Source organism: Grus americana, chromosome 2, assembly GCF_028858705.1.
Source record: "Grus americana isolate bGruAme1 chromosome 2, bGruAme1.mat, whole genome shotgun sequence".
Classification (NCBI taxonomy): domain Eukaryota; kingdom Metazoa; phylum Chordata; class Aves; order Gruiformes; family Gruidae; genus Grus; species Grus americana.
This window is the reverse complement of record NC_072853.1, coordinates 41,801,888-41,816,311: the sequence shown is the minus strand read 5'-3', so window position 1 is coordinate 41,816,311 and position 14,424 is coordinate 41,801,888. Positions and strand designations below refer to the sequence as shown.

The window sequence follows — 14,424 nt, the reverse complement described above, 5'->3', positions numbered from 1 at the left end:
CTCTACTGACAGTTAAACACCGGCATCAGCAGCCTCTCGTCCTTCTCAGCCCTTTCCTAAGTGCTGTACACAAAGAAGTCCTGCGCAGCGCTGCCTGTTAACTAACTGCCTTGTTGAATACGTTACGGATGCCCACTGCTAAAGGAGGAGAAATCATGCTTTTTTTTTTTCCCCCTAGGTAGTCCTTGTTCTGCCTTCTCAGTTTTTCTTGATTTCCTCAAGTCATCCTGTTTTGTGTGCTATTGACAACTAAATCACTGAGAGATGCAGAAGAGCAGAGGAAATGCCCGGTGCATACTGAGAAGGAAATATCTCAGCCTTTTCAGGAATGGAAAAAGGGAGCGATAGAAAGAAATGGAAGCATATGGTGATGAATTTTAACATGTACATTGTAATATTTATTACTCTGTCTCCCACGTTTGGATCACTTGCTGCTGAGGTTAGGGTGAGGCAAATAGACTCCGATTTTTGGTACCACTGAAACAGAGGTAGCAAGATGAGATCAAAGAATTGTGTAGATTGAAGGGGGCCTTCGGAGGTTACCTGGCCCATCCTGCTGCCCAAATCGGGTCCCATCGGATCATGTTGCTCAGAGCCATGTGCAGGACAGTTATGACTAGCTCCAAGGATGCAGGTCCAGCAGACCCTCTGGGCTCCTGTTCCAGTCTTTTACCTCCCTGACAGTAAAAAGACTTTTTTCCCTGTAGAGAGCCAGAATTTCCCATGTTGCAGCCCTGGCGGATGCCTCCCCTTGCTCCCCTCGCTCCCCTCCCTCTTTGAGGGACAGTCCATATCCCCTCCCATCGTGGGTAGGTCTCCCCGTAGCCTCCTCTTTTCAGGGCTGAGCAGCCATGATGCTCTCACCCTCTCCTCCTGTGCTCCAGCCCCGCACCTCGCTCTGGGTGGGTCGATGTGGGTCTGGCACTGGGCAGCCAGCGCCGCTCCAGGCAGCGTGTCTACAGGACGAACTCTCTTTTTCCTGTGCTGCATCCCAGATGTGCTCCAAAGACCGGTTCCTTTTTTCATATCGACCGGTCTTAAGCTCCCCTTTTTCTACCTTTTTTGTGCAATGTCTGCAAAAAAGTAAAATAGTTGCATATTGTATGGTGTCACACCAAGTTCTAGGTATAGTAAGAAAAAAGCAATTGTTATTTCTTAGCTCAGTTATTTTTATTTCTTGCAATGTCCATTCTTACAACTATCCCCATCCAGCAAGTCTTGATCCTGACTTTTTTTCTTGAAGAACTTAAAATGTGTTGTCTACTATAACATTAAATATTTTGCAGTCAAATGCAAACATCCAACCCAAAAAGATGGATGCTACTCCAGATCCAGGTTCTGCGTGTAAATCGTATTCTGTTAGTCACTGAAGTAGAAAAATGGCTCTTAAACAGTGTCTTCTGCTGCTTTCCTATTTTTTTTTTTTTTTTTTTTAGACTAGGTTGCCCCTGATATTTTAAGAGCCTTTATACAGATACTGTATACTTTTGCAGCAAATCCAAACACAGTTTAGCAGGGCAAAGTGCAGTTGGAGAATGGCTCAGTGCCCAGAGTCTGCTTTTAACCTCTGCAAAGGCCCTTCTCTTTCTCAGCAGTGCTGAACGTGGTGGAGATATCTAACATCTTCTAGCCAGGGGGGGGGAAGAAAATTTCAAGACAGAATTTCTGAATCTTAGTGAATCACGTCTTATGAGTGTTGGCCTGAAAGAAGGTATCAGTTTGTAAAGATCCTGAGAAACAGGATCAGGCATCTTGTAAACTTCCAGGTTAATGACCTGCGAGCGAAGGCACCTGATGAATTCTGATGATTTTTTTTGAAGATATCCATTATCATCCTGCTGAAAATTCACTCGCAGTTATTTTGTGTATATATTCTAAAAGCATTATGGTTTTCAGAATATGTAATATGAAGCAGTAGGTTTCAACTTTTTGATGTTCGTTAAATGTTGTCTAATATATGTATGAATTCTACACGGTGAATTTAGACTTTGGACAAAACATTTTAATCTTATAGATCTTTTTGAGAATTCCTCTGGAATAATCCATGGACTCATCAAGGAACTATTGACTACAGGTTAGAACAAATAGTATGTCAAGAGATTGACAACTTGATTTTATGTTGTTATTTCTCACTGACTGAAGAAATTGGATCTGTCTCTCCCTCCCCAAAGTAGAGTAATACCAACACAATATTGATCCATTCTTGAAGAGCTGTTGCTCATAGCATGATGCTCCTCTTGGAACTTGACATAATGTGCATCACTTTACAAGGTACATGAATAAAACATTAGAAAGGTAGAGTTTGTGACCTAGTTAGGAGTTATGCGCACAATCTCTTCTCCTTGGTTGAACTGAGGAAACAACTTAAGTAGAGTGGGGGATATCTTTACGTATGACAAACCTTGTCTTATTTTTTGGTTTAGTTTCTTTAAATGAAAGGGGCGTTTATGACTGTGTGTGCTCTTTTGAGTTTGGACTGAACATAAACCAGCTAGACATCAGAAAACTTAATATGCACAGTGAAATTTAATTAGGGAACTGCATAAAAATCAAAGGGATTTTTTGTAGAGTGGAAGCAAGAATCCCCTTTTGGTACTAGAGCACATATGTACTCCTATTTTCATCTCCACCTCTTCACCAAGAGGTGTTAGTAACAGATGTGTATGATCTGCTGCCAAGGGTGATGGACCAGGGATATTAGGAGGAATGGACTGTATTCCTTACATCTTGCATGGTGCCTTCTTCGTGCAGCAAAGGTGCCAGAGGTCCGATTTTTCAAAAGGTAGCCTTTGACTTTATGCGTTCCAGTTTGAATTGCTACATTTGGGTTTCAGAGATACCAAGCACCTCCTTCTTCATGATCACAGTTTGACTTGTAGATGCTAAGTATCTCTTGAAAGGATGCACAAAGTCTACAAATTTAGGCTTAATTAACCAGTTCCATTAAAAATACGGACCTAACCTTTTTAGTACCTGAATTCACCTTTTTGTAAAAATTATACAAACAAGTATCTGTTTATAAAAATGTTTTTATATCTATATTATATCTATATTATATATGGTAACTGTTGGGAAAGGTAATGTGCTTCAGATGTGCTGCAATTACACTGCTCCAACTACAGTTACTCATTTCAAAAATTGGTTTTCTTTTGTGGTAGATTAGGCAAAACTGAGTACAATTAGATGTGCTGAAACATCTGTTCAATGTTAACTCTCAGAATAGGAGGCTACGTGCAATCTTTTGTTAATGATAATTATTGAGACACTTTTTAAAAAAACCAAACAAACAACACTTTTTTAAAAAAAAAAACCAAACCCAAAACAAAAAACCAACCAACCAAACCAACACAATGCAGCTATGCAAGTTGAGAAATGGAGGATTCCATCGTGGAAAACAGCAGGTACACTTTTTGAGTGAGATAAGAAGGTGACACATCCAGATGTGAGCATTTCACATAAATCATCAACCCTTTTAAGTCACCTTTTGCTGGCAATACCAAAGCCAGCAAAATTTCCCCATGATTCATGGAGGCAGAGGTCAGTGATGACTTGAATTTCATTCTCTTAAAAATTTCCATGTAGCTTTTGTGGCTCTGGAACGCTCTTGTGGTTTGCTTTTTTGTCTTGTTGTTTGTTTGGGTTTTTTTGTTTCCTCCTATTATGGTAATTTTTTTTCAAAAAAGCAGTGAGATGAATATTTTACCAAGAAAGATGATTGGGGAGGTGTTTAACACAATTTCCATCTTTTGTTTTCAATCACGGGAAACATGTTGAAAGTAAGCTGTTGCACCACGCAACTCATGCAAGCGCTTTCCAACCACTTGCTATATTACGTGCACTGTGTGCTCCTCGGCGAAGCACCGGCTGCGGCTTTGGGCTCCCTCTCCGTCATTTACAAGTTGGCCAGCCTGCGGCTTGGGCACGCAGCGGTTCCTGTCTGTGTGTCTGCACGTGTCAGCGTGTGGTATCCTGATTAAGATTTGTTGTCATCCAGATAGTTCAAATAAAGTTGCATGTGTGGTTTTCACTTTTCCTTTTGTGGTGTTTTTATGGTTTTAATGTTCGGGGTCAAGCCTTCACTGAGCCTGGATGAAGGCAAAAAGCAGAACAGCTGTGGAAAGTATATCTAGGTATAAATATTTTAGCTTTTCATAAGGGGGGCAGAGTGCAAGATGCTTTTAGTAGGCAAGATGCTGCCTACTTGAAACTTGTTTTATAACAATTTGGTTCCATTTTTCTTTCATTTCAGTTTCAGAGATAAGGCTGAGCCACAGAAAGAAGTAGGGATACTAACTAGAAAGAGAAGAAAATCTTTATTTTCATATGTTACTCTTGCATTTCAGTGTCTTGGTCCTAAAGTTATCAACCCCATTATGAAGAGACATGTTATTTAATGTTTCCTAAGCATGGCTTGTTACTAGTTTGTCCTGGTACAGTGGAAGGAGAGCTTTGGTCCTGCCAGCACCCAGCCTGGCTGTGGATTTCCTCAAGTCACTCTTGAAAAGGAGCATCGCTCCTCCTGAACAGTTTGCATATCCTTTTGCTTGCCAAATAATTAAAATTTAAAAAAAAAAAAAATCTGAAAATGGTATAAATGTTTAGAATTTATTTACCTACAAAATTAATTTTGAGATCCCCAGGTCTCCTTATAGTGGTTGTTAGTGTTTTTTGCTTGACCTTGATTTTACCAGCAGATGAGAGAGGCTGTTGAAACTAGGATAACAAGCAATTGTGGTATGCCAGCTGCCGGGCCATTGTGGAGTGGTTTATTCTAGGCATTTCAGAAGGATTTTTTGGAGAGAAATTTGAATGAGGCTGTGGGATTTTATAGAGAAAAAAAAAGCTACAGAGAGATGTCTGTTCAGAGGACAATGTGATAGTTCACACCCATATAATTGGTTGATTTGAAAACTGTTGAAGAAATAAATACTTTTTACTGTCTGACTCTGTACTAGAGTTTCTTATCTTGGTTTGGGTGCTTCCTGTCTAGGTGTTAGGCATTTTCTGCCCTTACAAAAGAGGTTAAATCTTCCAACTGAAGCTCAGGAGGTGAACTGCCTTGTGTATGTGGCTCTGTTTCATGGATTTTTGTGATTTTGAGAAGTCTGGCATCAGCTTTCCTGGTACTGTTTTAGATCTGAAATGTCTTAAAGTCTTTTTTATTTCTCTTTCTTTTTTTTCTCTCTCTTTTTTTTTTTTTTTTTTGAAAGAAAATTGGAAAGATAAGGATAGTTGCTTTAAGGATTCATGTTGAGGCCAGAGTTCAACTACATCCCACACACCTGGCTAGTAAGAGCCAGTGACCGATCAGTTCTTTGCACAGATCTCGGCTACCATGTCTTTGGCACTGTATCAGCGTATCTATTACTGGTTTTTCAGAGAAGTACTGTGGGACTGCTTATTGTTCCTAAATCAAAGTATTGTGGAGACCAGTCTTTTCTGTTGAGGTGATACGAATCTGCTAACACTGCCCTTGTTAAGTTACTTAAAGGGGGGTGGGAAATAATCTAAGAGTGGCAATGAGCCCTGAATGGCTCGGTAACTGTGCACAGCGGACAGTGCAGGCTGTGGCAGCCGTGCTGGTGGGGGTGCCCCGCCGTACCCTGCCTGCAGGGAGCAGCTCTGCGCATCACCAGGGTGAAACACCAAGCTCTGGGGGGTCGCACACGCTAGCAAACGTTTTCAAACTCTACTAGCATCCACTGTAAAACTGTATGGCAACATGCCTAGCTGTATTTTCATCTCAATCATACATCTGCAAGAGAAATTAAATCCTCGACCTCCAGGTCCAGGAAGAAATCCAAGAAAGAATTAAAAAGCACCAAAGAATCAACTATATTAGTTGCCAGCCATACGTTCTGTTGCCTCCTGGAGGCCAGGCATTTGGTAGTAGTTTAGTCACAAGTATGTGGGCTCTTTCAAGCAAAAAATTTGCTTTGTACTACAAATTCCCCAGAGGGTGTGGCTCAAGTGCAGCTGTTTCCTTATCACCTTCCTTCTGCCTCATGGAGAAGACAAGCACATGTTATTTCGTGGTGGCCTTTCTGGGTTGCTCTGCGTGGGGGCTGGGCTGGCCAGGTGGACAGGTGGGTGAACCAAAAGTTTTGTGACAGAGAGCTGGCATAGTGCATGTAGGAGGGGTGAGGTTTTCTACAGACATTAGAATTATACCTGTGTGAACAATTAGAACTTGAGAAATATTCACATGACACCTCTTATACTTGTGGTGGGTTGACCCTGGCTGGAGGCCAGGTGCCCACCAGAGCCGCTCTATCACTCCCCTCATTCACTAGACAGGGGAGAAAAAGTGTAACAAAATGCTTGTGGGTCGAGATAAGGACAGGGAGAGATCACTCACTAATTGTCACGGGCAAAACAGACTGAACTTAGAGAAAAATTCATCTAATTTATTACCAAGCAAAAGACAGTAAAGAGAAATAAAATCAAATCCTAAAATACCTCCCCCACACCCCTCCCTTCTTCCCGGGCTCAACTTCACTCCCGGTTTCTACCTCCTCCCCCTCAGCGGCACAGGGGGACGGGGAATGGGGGTTACGGTCAGTTCATCACACGGTGTTTCTGCCGCTTCTTCATCCTCAGGGGGAGGACTCCTTTCATCGTTCCCCTGCTCCAGCATGGAGTCCCTCTCACAGGAGACAGTCCTTCACGAACTTCTCCAATGTGAGTCCTTCCCACAGGCTACAGTCCTTCACGAACCGCTCCAGCGTGGGTCCCTTCCATGGGGTGCAGACCTTCAGGAGCAAACTGCTCCGGCGTGGGTCCCTCACGGGGTCACAAGTCCTGCCAGCAAACCTGCTCTGGTGTGGGCTCCTCTCTCCATGGGGCCACAGGTCCTGCCAGGAGCTTGCTCCAGCATGGGCTTCCCATGGGCCACAGCCTCCTTCAGGTGCCTCCACCTGCTCCGGCGTGGGGTCCTCCACGGGCTGCAGGTGGAATCTCTACACCCCCTCATCCTTCCTCCATGGGCTGCAGGGGGACAGCCTGCTTCACCATGGTCTTCCTCCAGGGGCTGCAGGGGGATCTCTGCTCCGCTGCCTGGAGCCCCTCCTGCCCCTCCTTCTGCACTGACCTTGGTGTCTGCAGAGTTTCTTACATCTTCTCACTCCTCTCTCCGGCTGCAAAAGCTTCCTAGGTTGTTATTTTCTTTCTTAACTATGTTATCACAGAGGCACTACCACCATCGCTGATGGACTTAGCCTTGGCCAGCAGCAGGTCTGTCTTGGGGCCGGCTGGCATTGGTTCTGTCAGACACAGGGAGAGGTTCTGGCAGCTTCTCGCAGAAGCCACCCCGTAGACCCCCGCTACCAAAACCTTGCCACGGAAACCCAATACAATACTAAAACAGTATAATTAATTGGAAAAGGAAGATTTGGTGCCTTTAGCTCTCCCAACAGGTCCTCACTTGTGTTTTCTACTGAGATTTACACTATATTCTACATTTTTTTCTCCTTTTTCTTGCCGTTGCATGTTTATGTTTAAAAATATTCACTGTGGTGTACCTGGTCACTCTCAACTGTGTTAAGGGTGTTGTGTCGATTAAGAAGTTTATCCAAAATGTGTCACTGAAGGGCACTATGTTGGACGGATAAAGAGCTAGTGGAGATTATTACCAGAACAGTTCATTTACTTAAACCGGTGCAATTAATGTATGATTCTGCCTCGAGCTGTTTGTCCTGCACCTACAAAATCCAGTGCTGCCTGCCTGAGTATTGGCTTTCCTTCTAATGGAGGCACCCGAGCCCTCACAGATGGTTGTCCGCAGTGGTGCTTCATGATCAGTCCCATCTATGGGTGAGATGCGTAGACCAGAGAATATTGTGCTGTCATGTTGAAGAACTTACATAGTACTTGGTCTGACCCTATATTACTCTATTTGCCTTATCCATTAACAGTTTTGGCACTGCATACTTCTTTTGCGGATGCTAAATGGAATTCTTGGTGTTCTGTTCCATAGCATGAACGTTGATACCAGTCGTGCCCAAAAGCTCTGCGGAACATTAATCTGCTTGGGTTTGTACATCTTCCTTGGTCATTGCTCTCCTGAGTCCACATCCAGGTTCAGTGAAGCCCATGTGGTGTGTCCTTTCCTAGTGATTTCACAGTTTAATGCATACCCTCTGGAGAAATCCTGGAGACCTGGAGCAGTATATTTATTGTGGAACCAGAGGATTATGGCAACCCACTGTACGAGAGCTACTCCAGTATTAATACTTGCATTTTTTATTACCATGACCTCTTTTTAGCACTTAAGAGATGCAACAGGCTACACGTTTTTTTTAAATAGTATACAATGCTGTTGACTGAACAAGAACATATTCCACTATATAGTTCACACTGACAGTCACATCATAAACGTGTTGATCCCTGTTGCTGTTTGAAATAACGATCTAAAATAAGCATTGTGTATTTTGAGGAAATGATAGAAACTTTTCTAGTCTTGCCAAATTTTTGAAGGTATTTTTGTGTATAGCTACTACCTCATGAATAGTTTTCGAGTCCACTTGAATTAATAGTATTGGAGTAAATCATACATATGTGAGTGTTTATGTCTATATGCTTGTATCAATTACAGAAAAAGTGTATACATATTGGTATGAGAAGGAGGAAACTTTTTGGTGCGTGCCTTTTCATGGTATCTATATTTTGGAGCTCTCTTAAAAAGTTGTGCTGGAGACTATTCCTCAGCTTAGCATTTCTGCCCTTCATCTGGGTGTCACCAGCCTCACGTCTGGGTTAGGAAAACTGCTTCTTCTCTTACTGCATCAGTGCCCTCCTGCACATAAAAATGCGCAGAGGAAGGCTGCGTCCTGCTGCAGAGCCGTTTTCCTCCCAAATGAATACACTGATTTCTTTTTCCCTTAACTATTGTGTATACGAATATTTAATTACAGGAATATAATCTCAAATTTATTAAATTCTGTGCTTTTCCGTCAGTTTATTCTATTGTGAAGATATTTACAAATATTTTTAGCAGTTGACACAAAATACAAGGTTTGGGATTTTTTTCTGCATGGATTTTAGTAAGTGATTTAAATCCCAGAAAAGTACCTAGTAATTTTGGAGAGGAGAAAGGAGAAGATATTGCATCTGAAATGAAACACATCGATTGGCTGGACAGGAGTAGTATTTTGTAAATATACTACTGCCATAGTTTAAAAAAGCAATGTCTAAAATAAGTGCTTTAGAAAAGGGGAAGAGGCTAATTAAAAACCAAATAGCAAAATTCATACTTTAGTTATTTAGTGCCACCACTTGAACATTATACTTCTTCTAGGAATAATCACTTCAGATAGATGTTGAAAAGTAAATAACTAATTCCTAACAGACATATAAAAATGTAGAAGTAGTTTTTTGTCACGGTTATTGTTAGTTTGGAAAATATCCTGTCAGCTCTCTCTTGTTCCCAGCAGGGAGGTGTGTGTAGAGGGGTTTTAAGAACACACATTTTTTGCTCTCTGACTTTAATTCTGAATACAGGAGGTCACTTAAAAACAGATCATCACTGTAGATTCCGTATTTTCATGTCAAAATCAGCTAGCAACTGCCCTGAAGTAACACTAACATTTACGTGTTGAAGTTTTTCTTCAGTTTAGTGGACACTGATTCCGCACCTTGCTAAAGCTGTATCATGGAAATAGTGGTTTGTTGGGGGGGGGGGGTTCCGTATTTTTCTCTCTTCTTCATCCGGAAATAGCCAAAACCAAAACAAAAGGATTGTTTGTCTGTAACAAGAACTTAAAATGCACAATTTTGTGTTGTCCTTCATCAGTGAATAAAAAAATTTAATTTTGAAGTTTGGCCCTGTTTGCATTTATACATTGATCCATGGCGTGGCTGCATCTGTCTCACACCTCGGACACTGCGGCATATGTGAGCTTGTGTTCTGAGGCTTCCCAAATGACTATTTAATTAGTTGTTGTTATTACGCAGCTCGTAGCTTTTCCAGCGCGCAGCCACATTGATTTCATCACTTACCTCGTCTTTCATGTGAAGCAGGTTGCTCTTGTGGCTGCCTTGCGTTCTTGCCTCCCTTCTCGTGGCATGGACCAGCCTTGGCGTCTGGTTTCCACGATCCGCGACATCACAGCAGCGTTGACGTGTACGAACCTGCTGTGTTACTGCTCTGTTGGGGTTTTTTAAATGTCTTTTGTCATATTTCATTTTCTTCTTTTTTTCAGAATCCCCTGGAGCATTACATTCCCCCATTCAGAGTGTGGACAGGAGTTTGGCATTGCAGTTTTACAGGTACCTTTTTGAATTAAAATACACATTTTTTTCCTGGGATTTGATAAAAGGAGGGCCATTCCAGGGACTTTACCATGTCCTCTTCTGCTGTCCTGGGAGGTATGTTCTGGTAGTGAATTTCTCTTCCTTGACCTTTACTAAGGTTGGGTCGGCACATTCATTAGTTGCAAATATATACTTCAGTGCTGTTTAAGAAAAACTGGGGCTTGCTTTTGCTGGCCTCAGTCATGTGGCGATGTACGTGTCAAGGTGGCAAAATCCTTTTTGGAAATAGTCCAGTAGTTCCAGGCTTTTTCCCATCTTTTATTCCCAACCTGTACTTTGGTTACAGTCTTTCCATTCAATAGGCTGCATTAACTTTTTGTAACGGAGACCTTCAGAGCAAGTAAGTGCTTCTAGTCTTAGTCCTTTCTGTTACCCTTAGAGCTTTCTGTTATTTATCTGGTTATTACTAATGTGCTCAAGAACAGAAGAAAGCTTAAACATCTCTGAGTCCATCCACAACACTCTGAGCCTGATTTCAAGGTCTGAGCAGGAGATAAGCATTAAAGTTTAAAATCTTTTATTCGTCCTTAAAGCTCCTAAGCGAAAGGGGGAAATCCAGTGTCAGGAATAATGGAAGGAATGTCACGTATCGAGTAGCTTCATCCAAGGAAACCAGCTGAAACCCAAGAGGGCAGGAGGGGACAGACAGGAGCTGTACGTGTGGCACTTTGTACCAATGGTTCTACAATTCTGGAAGGACTAGTAGGGCACTTCTGGTATTTCACTGTAGCAAAGAAAAAATCAGTAATCAATGTCCGATGTATCAAATCAGCAACATGCTTCACTAATACTTGGTTTTAATTCCTCTCAGTAGAAGGTGTTTCATATTCGTCTCTTTCCATTGGCTCCAGAATGTAAATTTGCATGTGTGTGGTCTTAAATTAACAATGATTGCTGCTGTTTTATTTGAAGACAAAAATGTTAAGTCTGAGAGTATGCATGGCTAATATGAGAGTAAAAATCTGTTCCCAGAATGTAGAAATCGTCTTGGAAGCCATTTCTGTCAGCTGAGGAAATAGGGAGCTTGCAATTCTAGATACATTGTAGTATGAAATTAAAGGGAGCAAAACTGTCTTGGCTGTGCCAAGGACGGACACCAGGAACATTCAAAGCCTTGTAAGTGATCTGTGTTAGTTTTTCTGGTCGCAAGTTAACCTACACTAATTTCACAGTCACATTTCAGATTTTTATCTTCTTGATGTCATGCTGTATGGCATTTATTTCTGCCTTCTTAAAAAGGGAATTTAGTGTTTGGTGTTCGTACAGATGCTCCAGGAGGTCTGTAGTTTTGCTGGAGATATATTGCTTGTTTTACAAACAGAAAAGATTGGATCCGTGACTTATGATGAAAGCAGCGTTTGGTCCTGGCTGCAGTGACAGAGCCAGCCTTCCCTCATTATTAGCTTTAAGAGAATGTGTTGAAACCAGTCCAGATCAGTGATGAACTGGTGCTAGCGAGTGAGGGACACCTCCTTCGCTGAGGCACTCGGTTCCCCAGCGGTGACGGGGATGGTGTGCTGGCACAGCAGCTGGCCGAGGGAGGCCACCTTTACACAGCAGGCACGGGCGGATGAAAAAACAGACACCACGTGTCCTCACTTGAGGCTCGGCACCTTGTTTGCTGCATCTCATGGTTTGTCTAGCTTAGGCGGCTTGGCCCTGTGATGTCCAAGTTCAGTTTCTCTACATCCACCAAGTAGGTCAGGTCAAACTTCTTAAATAAAAAAAAGTTTGCTGGTAATCATCTCTAAAGAAGTAACAATTTCTCGGGTAAAGCAGCAGCTACAAGGTTGGGATACTTGTATCCAGTTTCTGAGTTTGGAAGAAATTTCCTTTGTTCCTTTGGGCAATCATACCCAATCCTATATTTAATTTCCTGCTTGGAGATTTTGCTTTGTTTACAGGAGAGGGAGGACCTGTTAGTATGGCTGTGTATCACAGGTCTGAGAGGAGAATAGGTATGTAGCAACGGTGAGGTAGTCTGATACTATAATGGGGGATAGGAATAGAGAAATAATTTAAGCAATCTTTCTAAGCAACAGTCTACAGCACTTGTGAGGGTCAAGAGCATCCCTAGTTCAGGACTCCCCGAGGGCAAGCCTGTTGCATGTCTCCGCATGCAAACAGCACGTGAAAGTGAGCTGAAGCGATGCCAAAAGGAAGGACTGGATTCACTGAGGAGTCTACAGCAAACCTCGGCACCCGTTCAATTGACTGGCCGATGTTTCTGGTTGACCGGATTTCCCCCACTGTTCTTTTTCCTCTTGAGAACGTGTGGGGCTCCAAGGCTGGTATCCTTCTGTGTTCTCCTGTCAGCTACCCTGGTGCCAGCTCCTCTGCCACAAGCCTGCTGGGCTTGGTGGACGGTCTGCTCCGGACATGGAGGCTGCAGGAGAGAGGAGAGGATGTATCTCTCAACTGCAACCCAAAAGTGGCCTGGGTTGGAGGGAGCTTTGCTCCAGGAGGAGCTTCACTGGGTGATACCTTTCTCCACTGCACCCTTACGCTGGCTCTGTTCTCTCTGCAGGACATAGGGCCTGTGAGGGAGGTGATGAGGAAGAGCACTTGAAGTGTCCTTCCCTTTTCCTCTAAGCCCTCTCTGTCGTTGTAATCTATTTCTGCTTCCCAGCCCACTGTTTGGTGCCCCCTTCTCTGTTCCCAACATCTTTTCCTCTCTGCTCTTTTCCTGGTAATTGCATTTTTCCTCTACCTCTCTGTGTCTTGCCATTTCTTGCTGTTCTTGTGTCTGTCTCCACACTCCCAATTCCAGGTTTGGAGTTTTTTGGATTTTTTTTCTTTCCTTGGAGCTGGGATACCTCAACCTCCCGGCAGTGCCTCCTTCTCCACTTGATTAAATGCACTGGTACCGGCTCAATACAGCTTTTGTTTTCTTTAAGATGGTGAGGTTTTTATGGTTTCTTAAAAGTTGTGGCCAGGAAGAGTTTCCATCATCATCATCGTAACTTCATCAGGGCCCTCAGATATGCGAAAACCATTCAGTGTGCAGTCTGGACAGTCTGACTTCTTAAAAGCGTCTTTCTAAGAACATAGTTTTAGTGAAGAGTCATTACATTAAATGTCAGTAATACAAAAACACACTTTGAGCATCAAACTTGGATATTAAACAAGAGTTTGGATGCTCATTAACAAGTAGCTAACTGGATATTCATCTTCAGTTAAATAGGTTGTGAACAGTTTATGAAGATCTGTAGTTTTAACATGTGGGCTCTGTGGGCACATATTTCCAATACAGCAATTAAGAAGAAAATACACTCAGTGTATTCTAACAGCTAACACCTCAACATCTTTAGTAAATACATCGGGTATAGTCTTAAGGCATTACACACGCAAATGTGTAATCAGGCCATGTGCATACAGTGTAGTACTTGTGTTATACAGCTATGTCATTGATTGCAACATCGTAATAACACCAAAGACCTAAATTGCATTGTGTTCCAGTGCCAAAATCGGGATTTTTAACCATCTGCTTGAAGAAGTCTTAAATATAGAGACATGCATAGCATTATGCGCTCCTTGCATTTTTTTCTTGACTTCTAAGACAATCTATCTTTAGGCTTGAGGCTAGAGAACAGGGGAATGAACTGTCCTGTGGTATGGGAAAACGTCCTCTTATCTAGAGAAAAACATAGCTGTACCAGACAAAAATAAAAGATACCATTCATGGAGTTGCTCTGAAGGTTGCAGTGCCCTGGAACACTGCTGTAAATCATGTGTATTTGGTTTTGTTGGTTGTTTGGGGGTTTTTATATATATTATTATTTTAAAAAGACGGGGGGGGGGGTTACATAGTCAAAACTTCTGTAGTGCATTTATTTAAGAAAAAAGAAATGGGCAATATTTCACGTATGTAAAGTTTCGATGCTTAGAAATGGTGAACTCAGGGCCATTATGATGTAGAAATTATTTTTAAATAGCCGTGCTGACCTTACTGCAGTAGTATCTTGTGTTACAGAAAAGGCTGTTTAATACAAAGAGTTTTGACAAACAAGACCCCAGAGCTAATCAGCAGAGTGGCTCAAAGTCCTCAGTTGTCAAAATTAGGCCACTCTATTGTACTCCACCGGCTGAACATGATCACTTTTCTAATGGTAC

At 42.3% G+C, this 14,424-nt stretch overlaps 1 protein-coding gene across 9 annotated transcripts in view; it reads left to right on the top strand.

Annotated features, from left to right (window-relative positions):
• Positions 1-14,424, top strand: part of FAM110B (family with sequence similarity 110 member B) — a 116,194-nt gene that overhangs the window by 88,491 nt on the left and 13,279 nt on the right. For 7 of the 9 annotated variants that reach the window (XM_054817772.1, XM_054817776.1, XM_054817778.1 and 4 more), the window contains one exon: positions 10,200-10,266. The exons of the other annotated variants lie outside the window; for them this stretch is intronic. The gene's annotated coding sequence lies outside the window, so the exon portion shown is untranslated. The remainder of the gene's footprint in view (positions 1-10,199; positions 10,267-14,424) is intronic. 9 annotated transcript variants of the gene reach the window in all.